General features: G+C 46.1%; 1 pseudogene; it reads left to right on the forward strand.

Moving 5' to 3' along the window:
* The first annotated feature begins 9,605 nt into the window (after positions 1–9,605).
* On the forward strand, positions 9,606–11,625 carry LOC146190758 (uncharacterized; annotated as a pseudogene).
* Positions 11,626–18,913: the final 7,288 nt, after the last annotated feature.

Consider the following 18,913-nt stretch of genomic DNA (forward strand, 5'->3'; position numbering starts at 1 on the left):
CTTCACCTTAGTCGCATTTTCCAGTTATCTCATTACCTTCCTCACCCCGTTCTTGCTTGTAAAGCTGTCTTCTCCGCTCAGGGAATAAATACGAGGCAAAGCATGCTTTACGGGGCTGGGCGCGTTGGCCAACAGGCAACCTGTGACTACGGTGGCGGTGGTGAAAAACGTTTAATATTTCAGAAGGGGATAGAGGTATGCATGAGCCAGATCTTAAAGATCAGGCTCATGAACCCACCTATTGCGGGACCCTAGTGGCGTCGGCCGCGGCCCAGGCGCGCTCGAGCAAGTCTTTTTGGACCTCCGAGCAGGATCGCCTCCCACTCCTCCCGAGTGGGGCTGAGGTGAGGAGGAATAGCTGGGTTGGACGGGCAAGCCCACACCATGTGGTAGATGTCCGAAAACGTCTCCACACAGTGCGGACAACTGCTTATGAAGGACGGATTAAAATGTTTCAGTGCTATCGGACACAGCAGAGTGTTGGTATAGAGACGGAGTAGAAGCCGCTCCTCCGTCTTAGTTATACCTTTGCTCGGACGAAGATAAAGGCTATGATAAGTTTAACGCAGAAAGTTGGAAGAGTTGGTGTTTAGATTCAAAAGACATAGTTCTAGCGCTTTTAGACAGGGACGAAGGGAGAACATGCTTGTGATGTCTGCGTCCTTCCTTCGTCCCTGTCTAAAAGCGTTGGAGCTATTTCTGTTGAAGCTATGGCAAGATTGATAATAAAGAATAATGTCATTAAAAGAATACGCGGGTTCGAATTCGAGATCCTGACCTAGGGGGTCGAGAGAGGAAGCCCGGAAAGAGATGAGCGCAGCACATACTCAATGGCACACCTGCTCCTAACATGTAGATGGCGCGATGTGCATTAGAGAAACACTGTGGAAAACTTCGTGTGATTACAGCCTAATTCGACCCGCTGCCAGCGAAGGCGACGTCCTGCTGCTGCTAAAAGAAAAATCACCTACGATTAATAATATTCATGGCGTAGAGTATGCTTCAACACTAGTGGTCCCCATGGGCGTATCAGCAACTGACGTGTTTCAGCAGTGCAAACGGGTGGCGTCAGGCTTTTGGCAAAAGTGCATGGTACAGAACGAGGCAGCTTATATTATACGTAGCTATAAAATACGAGAATATTATGCACAGAAAAATACAAACCGAAAATTGCTCCCAAGGTGAGGCGCCTAATCCTTCATTCCATGTTAAAATGCGTTAGAGTAGCCGCTTCACCCATGTCGTTGACAGACAGATTGCGACCCGCTCTCATTGACGCACTTGAATTTACTGCTGAATGGTTCGACTTCCAAATGATGCCCGAGCAAGTTGTGACTAGCAGTGCAGTGCTACTTGCGCACTTGGGCGACGGTCTGTGAGCCCACAATATTTTCCAGACACGCATATATGCGTTGCTTTATGGTTCTACTCGCGACCGATGGCTGGCGCAGGTTTCGATTTCCAGTTCTCTGCTGAGCCTCACATAGGTTCGAACGCAGTGAGTGTTTTTGCTTGTGCGACAGTTTTAGGGTCCAGAGTCTTTGTCTCAGAAATCACTGCTACATAACGCCGAGAAAATGCTTCACTGGACTCTTTATGCGACCGCATGAAATGAAATAGAAACGCGACTCAGGCTACGAGGGACGCCGTAATGGAGACCTCACGAAATTTCGACAACCTGAGGTTCATTAACGTGCACTGATATCGCACAGTATACTGACTTTGTTGCGTTTCGCTTCTATGGAAACGCGGCCGCTGCGGCCGGGATTTGATCCCGCGTCTTTGGTTTCAGTGGTCAAGCTTCCTAACACCTGAGCCGCCGCGATAAAATATAAGCACTGTGTTAAGACAATGAGAAACAATGATATATGCCACATAATGCTTTCGAAAATCGTTTTAAGGTTCTTTTACAACAGTTTCGGCGCATTCGTTGTCGAAAACGGCGCAGATGGAGGAACCAAAAGGCAACAGCCGGACATATCTGTGCCTCTCATCGCGTCCGTGAGAGGCGCGCGCACAGACCGGAAGCCCCCGAACATGTAGCAGGCCTGGGGAAAAGAGCACAGCATCGTGCGTGCTGCAGGGTTCGCGCTTTATCCTTGCACCCTGTCCTCTCTCGAATAGTTCGAAAATGTTCGAGGATAGCATAGAATATTCGAGCATAAGGTTCCGACGGAAAATCTTGTGCGGTATATGTGTCACAAAGGATCGGCTGAAGGAAATTTCGGTGGACACTGAAGGTCGGCCGTGGGTTGAACGTTTCTCAGTGGTGTGAATGAATTGCGACCGGGCTCGATTTCTATCCCATGCACTGATTTTATTCTTAGTCCAGTTTATATTTTTACATGTCATAATGATGTTTGTGTGGCGTAACGACGTCATATAGAGAATTAGGTGTGACGTCACAATTCTTCAGACCAATCCGGATTTTCTTGACGCAACAAGGCGCCGGGATTCCCGCTGGGCGGGACCCCCCAGCGCTATCGCGCTTAAAACAAAAGCTGCCTACGTTTGCGTGTATGCGTGAGCGTGACACAAGAGTAGAGGATGAAATCTTTATTTTAGTTGTTCCTATTAAGCTATATATGATGAGCGTTTACTGTTTGGTGAGCTTGCCATCGCGAATGTTAAGTAATTAAGTATGGGAGCTTCGCAAGTACATCAGAAGCGCACATTCTAGTCTTTGCATCGCTGTTTCTGTCAGTCTTGACCTTCAAAACTCGTTCAAGTCCAACTGTAAATTGGCTTACATTGATAATCTACTCATACGTCCGTGGCACGCTGACGTGTAAGAAGTGTAAAAAGACTGCGCACTTATGCTTTATATGGCCCGTAAGTTGCGAAACTGAAGGAGAGCAAGTGAAAACACTGCTCTCTCTCTCTCTCTCTGTGTTTCTTTTTTTATTTTTAAATTTCAGCCACTTGCTTCACAGTACGGTCCATGATGCGACCACTATTTATGAGTCTATAGCTGTTTCTTAATCTGATCACAAAAGTGCACTGGTAGTCCGTAACGCGTTTCAAGTAATCAACCGGCGTCTTTGTCGTTAGGCGGCGCAACGATCGGATGTTGCGTGATGTGCTGGATGCTTGCGCGGTGTGTCATCTGATTGGAAATAAGGGCCACGCGTAATCGGTAGCGGAATGTGTCCAATCAGACTACTCTCACTGCAGTACGAGACTTACAAGGCGTTAAGTGATGGTGGTGCTGTATATGGTCATGTAGCCCGGTTGCGTACGAGGAAGAGCCTCCTCCCATATGATGGTTTGGGAGAAGGAGATGGGAGGTACAGTTATGGCTCCACTCATTCTCTCGAAAGGAGGTGATGATTCTGAGAGCTTTTTCGCTCTCTCCTCACGGTGAAGAAAAAGAAATTATCGCAACAGAACAATTTCGTGAAACATACTCAGAAATTTTGGCCATTTTTAAGAGTTTATAAACGTACAATTAAAACGTAATGTAAGAGTTTATGAACGCATTTTTTTTTTTTGCGTTTTGTATAACTTCGCGGTAACAATAATCATATCCGCAGTTCTTCCTTGAACAAGCTTTTAGATTTTCGCTGTTATAATTTTCAAAAACAAAACAAAAACTCGTCCGATTTGTTTTCTATGGCAGTGTGACTTATACTTGTTTCGAGTGCATAACAACCTTAGCAAAATTCTGCTACACCTCGGAAGCTTAGACCTTTTCTATCAATATGATCATTATAATATAACATTCCACATTTGCTTCACAGTTAAAAGGTGTCCCCCAATACTGAACCTGCACGTACGTATATGTACGAGCCGAAAATCTCTTCTCGAGTGAACACGAGACACAGATAATTGGAAGGTGATGATACTCCTTCCATGGCACGAAAGACGATAAGCAACATAGAAGGAGAAGAAAACGGCTGAGGGTCCAAGGAACAGAGGAATAAAACCAGGAACACCACCGCCTCTCATTAGCACGAGGCTTAACGCCGACGAGCCAGGCTTAGAGCGCGCGTAACGGAGCTAATGTGCTCAGCTCGTCCAACAGCTCGTCTCTGAGGACGTGGGGCCGCAATCGACCGTGAAAGCTGTGCCGAGTAAACGTGGCGAAAGCGTTGGCTTCAGCGGGCACGTGCCTGTGGCGAGAGTTAGCACCCCGCATATCCTGCGGGCTGTGTTATTTTGGGTGTGCTTAGCGCCGAATCGAATTGAGCTGCGATTTCTTCTGACTGTTTTGATGCGGCAATGTGTCAAAGGTAAGACCATGCAGTGACGCGCCAACCCCAGCCCATGAGGTAAAAAAAAAAAATGGCGGCTAATCAAAATGCTGGTTCCAGCTTCTAGAGAAATGGATTCCACCATCTGGCCACAGATTTACGTGTATTCTACCCAGATAACCTTACGTCTCCTGTGATGCCGGCTTTCCCGCACCAAAGCAGGACGGACCATACCTGATCATTTAGGACTAGGCATCGAGTTGCCACCACAGGATACCAAGACATAGATACCTAAACTCATTGCGAAGGCAATAGTAGTCAAGCCACTACCTAAGCATATGCATCCTGCTCACCACGAGGGGAGGAGGAGAGCTATGGCAAAAGTTCTACACAGCATATACAGCCAAGCTGAACTTGCGGTATATGTATATGCCGCAGAATATCAACAGAAACAAGCGTTCGCACTAGCGGCGGTGGACACGCAAGTCAGACTGATAGCCTCCGTCACTGCCAAAACGAGTTCCTCTGAAGCGGCAGAAGAGGCTACAATCGCCCTTGCCATCCGTAACACCGAAGGTATACTATTACACTCAGTCACTCTAAACTTGCCATACGCAATTATGCGAGGGGCAGAATCTCTCAGGCAACAATGAACATATCAAACCAAGCACTTAGACAGCATTATTGAATTGATACGTCCCGGCTCACTCGGGGAACTCTGGTAACGAAGCGGCACACATCAAAGCTCTAGCATTCGTCAGCCGAGCAGGGGACGCGTTAGTTACTGAGATTTTCTCGAAGGACAGCTTAGCATCATTTCACGACATCACTAATCATTATAAACTTGAAAGGAGGATATTCCCCCCTCGAGACAAAACCTTAGATAAGGAGCAGGAGACCACATGGAGGCGACTCCAGACGCGATCCTTTATGACTCCTTACCTGTTGTCAAAATTCCACCCCGGCGATTACGACACGGAATGTACACTATGTGGTGAAATAGTCACTTATGATCACAAGTTGTGGAATCGTAAAGAGGAGCCGCTCCCGGAATCTCTAATACAAGTTCCTGCTCTCGAGCAATGGGAGGGAGTGTTGGTCAGCTCAGACCTGGGAGTTAAAACCCGGGCCATTGAATGGGCTATTCAGGTCTCTATCAGCCGTGTACTGATAGCCACCTAGCACGGACCATCTACATTCTACCTTTTTTGACAAAATAAATCTTTTGCAATCCAATTTGAGTATTTATTTCCCTTATTCACTTTACCCTGCTAGGACACTGATGCTAGATAACCGGTTTTTCCAAGCCCGGGTGCATGTCAGTATACCGAACATATTAGATCAAAAGCGGTTTTTCTTAGCGACATCAGTGCATCAAGCACGTTGGTGCTTTATAGCCTTTACATTTTCATTTCAGCTGGCATTTTTGCCCTATAATACGAAAGCTTTATGCTTGATAGAGGCTAGCGGCAATCGCTTACATTTCCAGCTGCCCACACATAGATAAATTTGTCTGTGTAATAACAAAATCAGCTGGGCTAAAATACAAGACACGACGCTAGTCGTCGGCGATATCATGCGCATAAAATTGCATGGTGTCCTCCATTACCTATAGCTTAAAGTTGATTACGTTCAAGATTATAAATTTTACAAGCATGCAGGCATTGAGTATATTATGCCCTTTAACTTGCTTTCTTTGAAATATACGAGAGAGATGCAGAGAGTGAATTCATCAATTGTCCTCTCGTGTAGAACTGTGCACACTACCGCGTTGCAGCACAAGGAGAAAGTTGAAAGCCCAAAACTCTTGCATGTATTTTCTTTAGATGCATTGTAACAAAATTTTAGATGTAAACAGAAAAGAAATTGGTGATTAGGGAATGACCGGTGGTTCGGAATATCAGAATAACAACTGTCATACAGCTAAATGATGATGCATATCAGGAAAAGGCAGACGCTTCTAATGATGCCGATGACTAGAAACTTCAACTAGTAAGCGTCCTCTTCACCGCAGCTTCCCTGTCGCGAGGTGCCCTTGCTGATCTCACTTAACTCTCGACCAGGATGGGCACTGCTGTTACTTGTTGGTGAGAACTCCGCACGCTCTACACTAAAACCAGCGTTAATATCGGACGCTTCGTAGGATTGTTTGCCTTCAGGACGTCCATTCATTCTCAGCAGCCTTGCGCATTGCGACAGCGAGATCCCACGCCACGCATTCTTCTTCGCCGCGGGAAATAGGGCTCCCTTAACCACTTCCTTTGTTCAGCCGTTATATATCGCGGCAAAGGATGAATGAGCACTGTGTTGAAGCCAGAAAGGGAGCCGGAAAATAACAGATTATGCACCCGAGTAGTCACTTCGTAACTCAGACGAGTTACACTCGCGACCTCCGCCATGGTCTCGACTAATCTAAACTAAACATGTCGGGTGTTGTAATCTCGGGCTCGTCGCGGCAAAACGAATTCATAGCACTCTGACCGCCGTGTGGAGAAAAGAACCGATTGCAATATAGGGCAACAGCAAATAGATAAAAATGGCTCTCTGATTAAGGAAACGACCAACGGAATTAAATAAGAGATAGGACCGCAAAGGATGTAGGAGGTAAAGACGAAAATAAAGAAAGCGAAAAAGTGAGAAAAATAATGAAAAGTTGAAAGAAATAAAAAAGATAGGAACGGAAAAAGAGAGTAGAGGGAACTGGAAATTCTCCTCCCGCAGTGGACTCGAAATGAAAATTCGTGTATTCGCATTTACTTCGGTTGTAATTTCGGCGATGGGTCCCACAAGAAAGAATCGTATTAAGGCCGTCAGCGGTTTTGCTTCTCGTTTCTCCCTATATTTACTCATCAACCCATCCGTTTTCTCTTTGTGGGCGCGCGGCACTCATCATTCGGCTCCCGCTGGTTTAATTATTTTTCATTCAGGCAGGCCGCACTTCTGCAGCGAGCATTTATTTCCCTGTGCGATCATTTATACTTATTTAGTCCGTGCTGCCAGAACCGTACAGCATGCAGAAGCTAGAGTTCGCATTGAGCCAATCATGAGGTCTGATGAAAACCACCGTAGGGCGTGCCCAAACCCAGAGTATATGTCTTCTGCTCTCCAGAGCATGAAGCAGACGGTATTGTTATAGGCACAGCTTTGGATGAGTTTGGTTGGATGAGTTCATTTATTTAGTCACCAACGCGGAATGGATCAGTTGTCAGTGTTTGTCTCTGTATGCTTTTATATATCCAATTGCAGTAGCTTCTACGACACTGCATGGTTTTAAGAGAAGAAGGAGTATAGTCCGCCTACTATTGCCGGCATAATCTCCCACGCGAACGAAAAAACGTTGTTCAGAGTTTGGGTTCTGCCTGTGCTTGTATGTGCCCCTCCCCCACATTTTTTTTTTTTTTTTTGAGTGAACATTTATTTGCTCTCTTTTAATCGGGACATTGCGGTTTTGGATATGATCAGCTAACTGAAGTGCTCTGTTTACGTTAACAGTGCGCGAGAATAAATATTACGACGGTTTCCTACATAGTGGAGGTATTAGAAATATTAACACAATTTACCCTCTTCATTAATTTATTAGCTTTTGCTGCGGAATTTCTTAGTCGCTCCCAAGGTACTTCTGTATACTTGTACTTTTCGTGTAAGGGGGTGAATTGTACTTTCTGCTACATGATATGATAGTACCTCCCTAAATAAACGCAAGCAACTGAACATTTACACAGTGGGAACGTGCGGTCCTGTCGTGAACGCGATAACTCAAGGGGTGGCAAAGTGTGTCTTTCAAAAGAACTATTCCTTTGGCATCAGACATTCGCGATGGAAATGATATTGTTACGGGCGTGCGTTTATTATTTACAAAATAGGCGGGGAATGCATGAAAGCCAGCAGCAGTCACAGTAAGGCTTATCCCAGAACCACTCCACACGCTTCAACCTCCTCCTTTTCTTCTTCATGCGCCGCGCGGCTCAGCGTAATTGACGTAACAATTGTTTGTACGTCGTCAGCTACGACCACGAAGCAGCAGGTTATAATTAAATGGCACGGGTCTAGGGCTATTTAAAGATATAAAGTAGTTAAGCTGCTTCCCAGTAAATAATTAACCTCTAATAAACGTCTAAATAATATTTTTCCTTTGAACATTCCAACATATTATGAATATAACCGCACTTGCGCATGTAATGCCGAAGGTAGATTCAATTCAATTCAATTCATTTATTTTTCAGAGCAGTTACAGAGCAACTCTTACTCTTCACTGCACATACCGTACAGTGCAAAATGCAGAACCTAAACTGAGTTAACCATCTGTATTTTTCTATTCGTTCTGTATGCTGTGGAATCCAGTGAGTTAATCTGCAGTGATCTGTTTGTTGAAAGCAGCAGTAATTAAGTGCCAGAACACTAGAATCAAGTCAGGCTACAACTGCCGACTTCTGTACATTATCCCTCCCATTTAATCGCTTATATCCTTATTCTACCTCTACGTATGTAAGTATACGTTAGATTGATAATGGCGCAAAATATGCCTAACCTGGGCCCAACTGATGAAACCTCAGCTTTGTTTAACACCCATCTGGGACTTTTATACGATTGCGTACGCAGCTCGTTCCACCAAAAAAGCCGCTGCCGCCGTAGACAGCTGTCGGGAAAAATTCTGATTGGTCGCCTGGGTCATGTCTTCACAACCACGTGACCTCGCGCGGGAGTTTTCAAACACCCTGCATTCAAATAAAGCTAGCGAAGTGTCGAAGGGTCTAGATGAATTCAAACCTGGCTAGGAGGTCCATTTAATTGGGGTATTTTAGAGTATAAAGGTAATTTATTAAGACAAGCCTTTCGTAATTGAGGTTAGAACCCAGGTCTTCTGCCTAGTCGATGATGGGCAGGCGATCGTTGGTATCAAGTGTGTCAGAGGGGCACCCAGTACACGCGTTGTGGTGCGTAAAACCTACTAACGTGCGTTTGGGATGTGTATTGGCGTTACGGCTGTAATGTTTTTAAATATTAAAATAATTTAAACAACAAATATTTAAAAGAAATCGCGAACTGAAAAGGCGATGTCAAAGGCGCAGCACCTGTGTCGTCAGTTTGAATCTCTATCAAATGCCTTTCGCCTCCAACTTCAATAAGTGGGAAGCAAAAAGGCATGCCGTACAGCACCTTGAACACTGCACAAAGAATGGTCGCGTCGAAATATTTATACGGAAAAGAAGAAATATTGCGCCACATGGAGATCCGTTAGTGATTCTGTACGCCGATGCCAATGAGGCCTCATTTCGCGAATATAAACGACTGATGAAAAATGAGTACGCTTGTACGGTCTCACTTTAAATAGCCGGCTCCATACAAGCGTGAGATCACTGTGTTGCGAACGATGACCGTGGCGTCAGTGATGGGCGCGACGTTCTCATCTCTCTCACGTCCCGCGTTGGGAAGCTGATGGAACACGTTATCCAGACCAGACTCTTACGATACCTCGAAGACAACCATCTTCTACCAGACACAATGTTCGGCTTCCGCTCTCATTTAGCGGCCCCGGACATTTTGCTTCTTCTCCATCATCAGGAAGTCATGCGACGCACACTAGACACGAAAGTCATCGTCGGCCTCGATGTTGCCAAGGCATTCGACAACGCCCTCCATGAAGCGATTCTTTAACAATTTCAGGCTCTCGGTGTCGGATATCGTACGCATGCGTACATCCAAGACTTCCTCACCGACCGCACAGTGCAACTTAAAGCCGGCGCGGGAGATCCTTCCATCATCTCTCCGGAAAACTATGGCACGCCGCAAGGCTCCGTAATTTTGGCGATGATTTTTAACGTTGCACTGATAGGCCTGCCCAAGCTACTGGCCGACATCCCCCACCTGCATCACAGCATTAATGTTGACGACCTCACACTTTGGATCACGCGCGGACGTGACGGCCAGATTGAAGAGTCTATCCAGACCGCCATCGAGTGGATCGGAGATTACCTCAGTACAGTTGGCCTCACCTGCTCGGCGACAAAGTCAGAGTATATCATCATCTTGTCCCCGGGACGACGCCCTCTAAAGATACATCCTGACATCAACCTCCAGGTGCAAGGAAACCCGATTCCTCGCACAGATCAAATCAGGATCTTGGGCTTACACCTACAGGCCAACGGCAGCAACAACATCACGCTCCGACGCATCGACCAGTCGGTGGTACAGATCGGACGCTTCCTTAAGCGAGTCTCCAACAAGCATCATGACATGCGAGAGTCCAACCTCCTGCGCCTCGTTCAAGCTTTCATCTGCTCCCGCATCACCTACTCTGCGCACTACCTACGTCTCACTCGCGCCGAAAGCGAACGGCTAGAGGCGTCACTTCGAAAAGCGTACAAGACGGCCCTGGGTATTTCCATGTGCACAGCTACCCATAAGCTCATGGCTCTCGGAATCTCCAATGGCGTGAGCGAACTGATCGAAGCAACCCTCACCGCCCAATATGAGCGGCTCTCACTCACACAAGCTGGCCGAGCGGCCCGAAGTTATGCTGAACTTACCCCGGAATATCGCTTAAATCTCCGCATCCTTCCAATTCCCAAAAGGATGCACCCGGAACACCACGCCGAGAGACGAGCGGACCGGGCACGTCAATTCGAGAAACGCTTCAGCGGACGTCTGGACGTCACGTATACGCACGCCTCTTACCATCCCTCGAAGCCAGCGATGGTGGCGGTAGCTCTCGCCCCTCACCGCAGCTGGTACACAGCCTGCAGCATTTTCAATGCAGAAACAGTCACCTCAGCTAAGGAGGTTGCCATTGAGCGAGCGCTAGCCGACCCTAATATCAAAATCGTCATGAGTGATTCTCAACAGGCTATCCACCAGTATACGATGCTGGCCGTATCTCTTGCCAGGCGTTACACATTCTACTTTCTACTGCATCCTCTTCCACCTTTCGCTTACTTCTTTGGGCTCCAGCCCACGAGTCGCTCAGCGAAAATGCCCAGGTGCACACTTTCGCTTGAGATCTCAGCTGCCAGGCCGAAAGTATGATCAGCCACCCTGCTTCCCCTGACAATAATATCTCACACGTTTGTTGACTCACCACTTACACGGACAGACTCCAGCACTACAGACTCGAAAGATGATCGTATTCTCCCGCACATCGCGATGACGCGAGGCCGTCCAGTGGCGCAAACTACAAACTGGCAGCTTCCCACACCCCATCTTATACAGCAGGATCTTTCCGCTACAGATAGGCCCCATGTGCGAACACTGCTCAACTCCGGCCACTCTCATACACATGGCGTGAATTTGTACACACTACAACACAGACAACTCAAACTTTCCAAAGACGTGGGAGTCTCTCCTGCGTCCTCCCGAGCCAGCAGAACAACACCGGCTTATCCAGCACGTGGTGGAGGCCGCGACATCCAAAGGGATCCCCGTCGACCTCCTCTAAGCCAGCGCAACCGGTCCTTTGACTGGTCTCCTGCTTTTAGGCGTAATAAAAGAGTTCACCACCTCCACCTCTGGAATGCGTGATGTTCTCGAGCAGCTCGTGAGCATTTTATCGCATGGTTTACGCAGAGCACGTGCCTTGGACTGATGGGATTCGATGGATGCCCATATATTCTTCGAACCCCGGGTAACATAGCCCCAGAGTTCTGTTTAAGGCATGGGAGGGGCGCCGTATTGTGATTTTCGCATGTGGCGTAAGTAAATGAAGAAATGCGCACTTTTCACGCAAAACTTGCAGGTTATCCAAAATTCATGTCTTGATATTCTTGTGCAGAGACAAATGTATTCACTGTGCCTTCGGGCAAACATCCGACTAAGCTCCTTGAAAATGATTTAATATGCATATTTTAGATATCCTCACTCTTTTTTCATTCACATTTTTTTATCCGTATGATGTACCATGAATATCACTGCTGAAGGTAGACGGTCAGGCCATGCTGGTACCTACAATCGATATCAGTGTTGGCTCGGTTCTTGATCTTAGCTGGAGTTGACAAAATCATTTGAATCTGTTTACAAATTTTTAGTTGCATCATCATGGGGGCAAAGAGGGAGGTAAGCAGTAGCTGAATAATAAAAAGACCTATCTGTACTGACGACAGTAGTCAGCAAGATGAGCTGCAGAGCAAATTACACAAAAGGTAAGTACATTGCCGGTATATTTAAAGCAAGTTTTTTTTTCATTTCCATCGTATTGAGAATAGAGAAGTTATGTTCCGAAAAGATTAGTTATCAGCTGGTAAGCGCGCGTACACACACACACACACACACACACACACACACACACACACACACACACACACACACACACACACACACACACACACACACACACACACACACACACACACACACACACACACACACACACACACACACACACACACACACACACACACACACACACACACACGCACACACACACACACACACACACACACACACACACACACACACACACACACACACACACACACACACACACACACACTGAGGTAGAAGACCAGTTTTAGCGTGCAATCAATGCCTGGAACGAATTTGATACGAATAAATTTGCTCTCACTTTCTTCATGTTATCTGCGGCAAATATATTTCCGTAGCTTCGCGCAGTTGCTAAACCAAACAATGATATTTCGCTCAATCGCTTTCGTAATGTCCTCACAGTCAACGCCTATACGGCGCAGCCAGCCCACCTCCTTCCCGTTCCTTATCCTCGGCATTGCAACGGTCATTTCTTTAGGTTACATATTTACGTCGTCGCCCCATTTACTTTGCTATTCCTTTTTTGACACGGTACGCGCACAGCTCGTGGCGCTGTACCGACATATAGATATATGACCTTTCCTAGCGAGTGTGGAAAGGGGGTCTCTGTGGCCGCCTGGCCTTCCACCTATATTTCTCCTTTGAGGCTGCGGATTCTCCTCTGGCTTTGTAGCCGGCAACGTCGCAATCGCGGTCCAACCCGGCGTTCGCTTTCGCCCGCACGTTTTTCATGCCCGCGTCCATAACTTTATCACGTAAAACCGTGCAGCTCTGGCAAGGCTGCGAGGAGCCCGCGGCAGAAAAATGCCTTGCTCGGGCTTGCTTGCACACTGGTCACGTACTTACTTAAAAAATGAAGAAGAAAGCAATGTGGGCCATATTCTTTATCCATGTCGAGCGACCAATATTAAACCTATATACCGAGCAGTGTTATAAACCATAGTTAACGGTACAAAGTCTGTGAGCCGTCATGCAAACTTCCGGCGACACAGACACATGCCGAGCAATTACTTGTAATCAAAACTTTCGCAGTAATTTGCGTATCCAATATACTGAAAAGTGAACAGAAGCAGGCACCAGTAATGAATGCCAGCAGATCCTCAAATCAATCGATTCCTCAAATATGTTCTACTTTTATATTGGAGTAACAAACGTATAAGCTTTTCAGAGATGGGTCACTTAGGTACATCCCGCATTCAAAGATTATTTAAAGATATGAATTTTAATCTCCTCCATGTTTTATTTCATTGGCTGCGCGCTGTCAGCGTCGTCTGTTTCGAGGAGCAGACGATGTGACCGCATAGAAATGCCGGGTTTTCGTAAGCTCATTCTCCTGATTGGCTCACGCTGGCTCTAACTGATACAGCGCTGCATAGTTCTTGTCAGACGGAGCACAGACAGCCCACTTCGGCGTTACCGCTTTCGTGGTGCACGGGAACGACGCGCGCCGATTGTGAAAGGGCCCTCCACGTCGTCTCGAGTGCTTCTCTCGCGAATGCTGCCCCGTCCCCCACCAGCTTCCCGTTTGAAGAATAAAGGTGCGAAAAAAACAACAACAAAAAACACGCTCACAAAGCTGTTTGAAATCGCAGCCACGTGAATACAAAGACAGCCTGGAGCGCATTGCGTAAGCAATATTTTTTTTAACCATGTTGACAAATCATCTTTTGGGAAAGCTGAATTTCCGCAACTCGCGCTCACTCTCTCTTCGAGTGGGCCCATCGGAAAAGCGAATTTCGAACGGCTGCGTCGTTTCTGGATAAAATTGTTTGATCGTTGTTTGCGGCGCGCATTAGTTGTTGTGTCGAACAGCCCTGTTTTTCTTGCCAGTCAGTCACAAATCGACAAAGAAGCAGCTATAGACATTCATTATCAAAAATTCAATTCAAGTAAATTATTGGGCCCAGCCAAAAACAAAAAGCAAAATAGAGATATAGAAAGTACCAAGAAAAGTTTAAAAAATAACCGAAGGATCTTTTCTCACTCACTCACTCACTCACTCACTCACTCACTCACTCACTCACTCACTCACTCACTCACTCACTCACTCACTCACTCACTCACTCACTCACTCACTCACTCACTCACTCACTCACTCACTCACTCACTCACTCACTCACTCACTCACTCACTCACTCAGCTCTCTTTCCGCTCAGCTTTCCTTCCCAGCTCTGTGTGCCAAGAGGCAGTGCATTAATTACGGAGTGCGAAAGTCTAGAAAGTGAGCGCTAATTTGAAGCTGATGACTTATAATAGAGGCATGGACGACAAACGTTACTAATATGAAAGCGTTACTAATATAAAAGCATACTTACATCTCCCGCTGTTATCGACTCGAAGTAAACTATCCCGCCTGTCATTTTTTCATAAAATATACTACCATAACTCAACACTGCGCTCCTTATGGGTTCAACCACCATCCTAGATTTCATTTCGCCATAACCACAGTCAAAAGGTAAACATTCCGCACTCAAACACAGTTGCCTATTCTAACTCGTTTCTTCCCCGGACCTGTAATGATTGGAATAACCTGTCTGGATCCCTAACAAGTATAACTGAAGAAGAAAAATTTTAATCCGCGCTGCAAACCTTCTTTCTTGCGTATATTAGAACTTCTTATATGGTTATTTGTTTATCTTCATTGTATACTGTGTTGCTTATTATATTTTTATGTTTTGTTATTTTTTACGCCTATACCGTCTTCCTAAATTACACATGTACCTTGTTGTTCTTTTTATGTTCTAACTTCTAACAAACTTTGTTTTTCAGATATTTGTACGCTTATTGTGTTAACCATCTGTTTTTATATGTATATATCCTGTATCCGCCCCTCCCATGTGTAACGTGCATCTGTGCCCTGAGGGTATTTTAAATAAATAGTAAATAAATAAATATGTCTAAACTTCTACGTGACGAATGTTTACCGAGTATTGAAGGTTTTTAATCAAGCCTTTATACATGAGAACAAGGAGTGAATGTGTTTAAAACTTTCATGAAGTCATAACCATTTTTTTTTTATTTGTACTAAGTCAATCTTGAACTTGTTTTACTTTTTTTACAGACATAGTTCTGATAAATTAGACAGTTGCTTTACCCTTTCTCTGCACTACTGGCTAACAGCTTCTTATTTTCGTAAAACAGAAAGTGATGACAGTTGCGTCGTTGTTAAAGTGTATACGAGCCGCATTTTTCTCGTTATACAGCAAGGGGAGAAACATGACCCGCGTTGTGAAATTAAAGTGAAAAATTGAGCTCATGCGAGGATTTCAAAAGCTTCCTTTTATTCTGTTTGCACGTCCGCTCGCTGCTAAGCGAAAGTTACTATGGTTGGGAATTATTTTATCTACTTCAATCTTCTTCGCAGACTGCAGCGACTGCAGTCGACTGTTCGATTCATTTTCTTTCTTTTGTTTTTTAAGCGTATTATGCATTAGCATTTATATCTAAAATTTGTTACTGGAACCTGGCTAAACTACATTCGCGTCATTGCTTGAAATGTTTTAATAGCAAAAAGTGCACATCATGACGTTTAGTTTCTCCTGGTCATTAAACACCGAAAAGCTTTCTATAATTAAACCGGCAGGCCTGCTATAATAAAATGGCAACCATAGCACTTTACAAACATGCAGCACTTCTTTGTTCGGGTACTACTGCAGAGGCTGCTTGGTTTACGAAAGGAGATGTATGCAGTTCTATTATTTTTCTTTTCTTTTCTCTGTATTTTCATGCGCATGATTGACCTCTTCATACCGTTGTTTCCCCCTCTCCCTTCTCCTCTTTATGTAATGTCCATGATGGGATCTGTAACCGAGCACTAAATGATGGTGATGATGATTATATATCAGTCATTTCCCTGCACCCCCCCTATCAAGGCGTACATCCTAAACGATGGTGATGATGATTATATATCAGTCATTTCCCTGCACACCCCCTACCAAGGCGTACATCCCCCCACATTGTTTTTCTTTAATATACGCCATTAATTAGTACCACATTACTTAACGCGATCACGTTAAAGTTTCCGCTCTCCATAAAATTTCATGTCGGCGTTGTGGGCGCCCACACTGTGAGCAAAAGATACAGGCATGTCTCCGGCAGGAGGTAGAAGTTGGCAGGTGACATATGACCGTACGCTGATTGGTCGGTGGGTTGTGTGACGTCACCTGGCCACGTGGCACGGCCACGTTTTCAGGAGCTGCCAACTCGGGTAGCTGCTTTGAGACGGGAGGGTGAGGAAAATGAAACCCCGGGCCTCCGAGACCATTCGATTCCGAGTCGGCCACGCAAGCGCGTTTGCACGGCTTGGCTAAAGCGGGGATTTATGTCTGTCAGCAATTGTCTTTTCCATAACGCGCGTGGTTAGTTGCGGATGTGCACTAAGAAGTGCGAATAAAATAATTAGAGGTCGACCATCTTAACGAAAAATAAAACTTTTCCCTAAACCCTGTATGAGTCGATAAGACCCGCAAACCAACCAGCCTGTTTTATAGCCCTATTTGTGCAAACTGTTTTGTTGTATATTTTACATTATGTCCCAGCTTTACTGTTTTTTTTTTTACTTTCTATATTTATATTCATGTATAATTGCTAAATACTTCAGTATCCCCCCTTATGTAATCTTGATCACCATTTTCTTTTTTTTTCTATATTTATAATCATATATGAAATGCCCCCCCCCCCCCCTTTATGTAATGTCCCTACGGGACTATTAAGGGCCAATGAAAGCTGATGATGATGATGAGTGATTAGTGACTGATTAAAGAGCAGCATAGTGTATCTACGGGAATGAGGAGCCGTAGGAAGAGCCGCGGACGGGGGCCATTAATATTGTCGAGTCACGCCCTTAAGGGCGGAGCTTATGGGTGTCTCACAGACTTTATTTTCCTTTCACTAGAATAGAACGCTTCTCACCTATCCTCAGCCGCCACCCCTTAGATATTTAGACAGTCCCTCTGATTTCACTTCCTGGGAAATATAGTTGCAAATATATAACGTTCATACTCCCACTGGGACACTGAGGCACATTTTAGGAAGAAATCGCACACTTCAACCCTAAGTTGGCGCAGAAATGTAAAGAGTATGCATGTGACGTCGGCTAGTTTGAAGATATCAATATATAAATTTATGCTCTTCAAATGGGTTTCAACTGGCGTGTACATATTGCTTGTCCGATTAATTAATCATTTCTGTCACTGATCGGTTCCCGCCACTCCGGCCAATTCTGTTCACATCTCACATATGAACGGTTCGCGATCAGTTTACGGCGGTTCAGCTTGAAACACGTTGAACGGTTTCATGAAAAAAAAAAAAGAAACATGTTAATGGAGGAGCTCTTCGCTTTGAAGGTGAAATAAAGGCTGTAGCGAAGTTTCTTTTTTTTTTTAATTGAGAAGCTATTTTAGACCGGTCACTCACGAGCCACGACAGCTTTCGTGTCCTTTCACTGGCACTGGAGTAGCTGACGCACAAAAGAAAAAAAAAATTACCGACGATTACGTTACTTCCTAATGCGAAATTTGAGCGCAGCAAATAAGCTGTTTCACCTTTTCGATAGATTGAGGCAAATCCGCCGCCACCGATCTGGCTCTCTGATTGCCACCGCACAGGGGTTGCATTGGAGGAGGAGCGAAGAAAGGAATTAAGTTCGAGCCGGCGCTTTGACAACCGGAGACTCGCAGGAAGAGGGGGGAGGGGGGCGGCGTGTACACCCAGCGGCAAACGATGGGGGCAGAAGCGCGCGCAGCAAGCGGACAACCCGATAAAGGGAGGAGGGAAGAGATAGCAGCGACTGACTGATGCTGCTGACGCCGATAGTGAGTCAACCCCAGCTGCGGAGTTGGTTTCAGGGACAACGCCGCCGATGCCGACGCAAACAATATGATACCCTCGCTTCCGCAGCGCCAAGAACCAGGTCTAGCCGTGGGAAGGTGGTCACGTATTCGTCGACGTGCCGGGGCCTACGTGAAATAACCGGCGCGTCGGCAACTGAAGAGCACCCTATCCGCCACACAGGAACAGGGGGGGGGGGACCCTCCCCTCCTCTTTCTGCATGGCGGCGACGGTGTTCTATGCAGTCACGTTATCTTGACTCTCTAGCGGCGTCAACGGCATCCAGCGGTATCAGTCGGTCGCTGCTAGCGCTGGGGGATGAAAGGGGGGCGGAGCTGGTTACGAGGCCGACGACGACGCCGACGCCGACGCGAAACCCAGGAACGGACGCCAAAGAGCTGCGCTCTAAAAAAGTTTGCGCTGTGGCGACCACCCCAAAACGAGGCAGTCTACGTCACACGAGGCACGGGTGCGTTGCGACATCTCTAGGTAGGAGCAGTAAGCAGCGCCAGCCGTTTGTAGCGAAAAGACCTGGCAATAGTATCGGAGTGTTGCATCTGCGCTGCGTATAGTTACTCGTCGCATAATGCCAGCAAGCAGCCATGTGGCATCAGTAGGGCTGGCTTGTCTTGACTATC

This window comes from Amblyomma maculatum, chromosome 4, assembly GCF_055883805.1.
Source record: "Amblyomma maculatum isolate TAMU_Amacu chromosome 4, ASM5588380v1, whole genome shotgun sequence".
NCBI lineage: Eukaryota > Metazoa > Arthropoda > Arachnida > Ixodida > Ixodidae > Amblyomma > Amblyomma maculatum.